This window comes from Pinus tabuliformis, chromosome 3_1 (genome assembly GCF_031772625.1).
Source record: "Pinus tabuliformis cultivar Carrire ecotype Pingquan chromosome 3_1, CPIR1, whole genome shotgun sequence".
NCBI classification, from domain to species: domain Eukaryota; kingdom Viridiplantae; phylum Streptophyta; class Pinopsida; order Pinales; family Pinaceae; genus Pinus; species Pinus tabuliformis.
This window is the reverse complement of record NC_142301.1, coordinates 771,225,189-771,227,838: the sequence shown is the minus strand read 5'-3', so window position 1 is coordinate 771,227,838 and position 2,650 is coordinate 771,225,189. Positions and strand designations below refer to the sequence as shown.

Sequence of the window (2,650 nt, the reverse complement as noted above, 5' to 3'; positions counted from 1 at the left end):
TTCAAACCATACAGTGCACTTAAACTATGAAGGTGAAGTTGCAAACATGTATTGAGTTGCAATTTGATTAATGAGCAGCCTGGTTCCAATCCATAAGAAAATCAAGAAACCACATAAAAAGAAAAACAAAGAGACCACATATAAACAAAAATAAGGAAAATATTATATGCAAAGTTCTGGGTACCTTTCTATATTTTTGTTCTGAAGAAACATTTTATCCAAATACAATCAAGTAGACAATATATTTCAATCTTGATGAATTTTTTGTACTTTATAAGCTCAGTGAAATTACATCTATCTGTGTATCTCTATCTGTACTTGGTTGCTACTCTCGCCAACATGAAAAATATAAAGATTTTGATTGTTCTGAATTAAGTCTGCATGCAAAATTTGTTCCTCATCTTCCGTTAAAACTGTGGTACCAACGGAACCAAAGTGCTTTGCTGTTTTTCGAAGCAAGCCTTCAATTGAACGAGGAACCCACATGAGAAGGCCATCTCTTCTACTCTCTATGGGAGTCCGTGGGAGAAAAGGAAACACTCTACATATTTTGGGCTCATATATCTCTCTTCCTGAATCTTTAAAAGAAGAGCCATTTTCTTGATGGTTAACTCTCAAGGCTAATTCAGCTTCTTCTTTTCTAAAAAAGAGACCGAACTCGGATTCTAGCAGTTTACTTCTCAAATCAGTATCCTTTCCCTCAAGAAGATTAGTGAGGATCTGCATTCCATCCTTGAAATAAATTTGTGTGATGTTTACAAAAGTCTGTTTATCTAGTGTAAGCAGTTTGCAGTGATGATGGACACGAACATTATATTTCTCAACTATGTTATGCAACACAACCATCTCACCTAATATACTATAGGGCTCAATTTGTGCAGTTGTCTCCTCATACCCATCCTCTCCAACAATTACGGTTTCCACAGACCCACGAGAAACAATGTAGAGCTGATCTACTACACTTCCTCATTCAATTACCACCTCTTCTTTCATTCTCGTCGCAATCCCGCTTAAAAATTCTTGGCTGCAATTATTGAAGAGAGTAACGTTTGCAATTTCTGAAGTACATAAAGACTCTGCAATTTTAGCCCTGATAAAAACAGGAATATCATCTAACACTTTGGGTTCATAATAGCTACTCTCGTAGCCAAACCTGACAAGACCTTTGATTTCAGCCTTTATATGCTTCGCCACTTTATGTTTTTTCATATATTTAATCAGATTAGTCATTTTATCACTAAATCTTTCTCTACTGGATCCCTTAACGATGTGCGTAGTCAAGTTACCGATCACATAGGCCCCGACAATCATACTAAAAGAGATATATATCATTACAAATATCATTTCCCTAGGATTCACTGCATGCACATCTCCATATCCTATGGTGGACATGGTAGTTATTGTAAAATATAGAGAGGTTACATATAATTTTGATAGGCTTATCTCCCTAAAATGAGTATAATGGTAATCTCCCAAACTTAAACTTCCAACCCATGTAGACCCTTCATTTTCATCTAGAATAGTTGTGGCCAGATAATAAAAGATGCAAGCAGTGATATGTGCGCAATACAGTTGCACAAAGATAAGTTTCAAAATCCTGGTGAACAAATAGTTTATACGGATATTTTTTTCTATTTTCTTGTGCTCGATACAACCGGATCCACAACAAATACCTCACCTCTTCTTTTCTGCCTGAATTTTTGTAAATAATATCCCATGGCAAGCAACAAAGAACATCCAGAACTAAACTCGTTTTTACATAACGAACAATAATTTTTTGGCAATCATACACCATCCTGTAAGTATTTGAATCTCTGTCGGAAAGAAAGCACTGAAAAGGGATGTCTATCCAGAAAGTTGTTTGTGCCAATATGTCCAGCTTCGACAGATGCTTGGGCAGGCTGCGGAAAAAACTGAATTGCAAGGGAGTAAAACAGCAAGAATAAAACGCTGAAACAAGAATAACCCATGACCAACATCTATGCACTGAACCATCCCGTTCTATTAAACATCTGTTCCTAGAGCTGTTACAAAAACTCAGTCTGCTTTCGTGACTTCGGCCTCCACTCTCCTGACATCGACGGGTGCTGGTTCGATCCAAACCCACTCCTCTAACAACAGAGCACAACCTCCCAATTGACGACCTCATTGAGATTTTGGATAACAACACTGTGGGATGAATAGGTCAAAACTGATATCAATTTAACTAGACCTGTCTGGTGTTTCATCCAATATTGGCGAAAACTAATAAGCGACCAACTACCATCACACCTTCACTCCCCGTACCCGCCATACGCTTTACATTAATAGACTACTTACAACGCACTGATTCTATAACTTATTCTATTAGCTACCACGATGATCTTGTCGGGCCAGGCTGAATGAAACTCGCCAACCCTACTGCTCTTTTCGCCACATCGGCACAAAACCGCCATCCACTCCTCACAATCAGTGGCAAGGACAATGATCTCTATCCCACATCTTTGTTCCTCTAACTGCCTTAGTGGACCGGTGTAGTTGAGTTGTTGGGCTTGTATCTGGGCAACCCTTGTCCCGATTGCAGGTTATCAGAACCTACTTACATGGCTGTTCTGGCACAACTCTCCATTTCTGTTTGCTTAACGAACATTGATGGAGATATGCATTAATT

The 2,650-nt window shown here is 38.4% G+C and overlaps 1 pseudogene; it reads right to left on the bottom strand.

The window, feature by feature from the left end:
• Positions 1 to 294: 294 nt before the first annotated feature.
• LOC149189655 (potassium channel KOR1 pseudogene) lies at positions 295 to 2,149 on the bottom strand (annotated as a pseudogene).
• Positions 2,150 to 2,650: the final 501 nt, after the last annotated feature.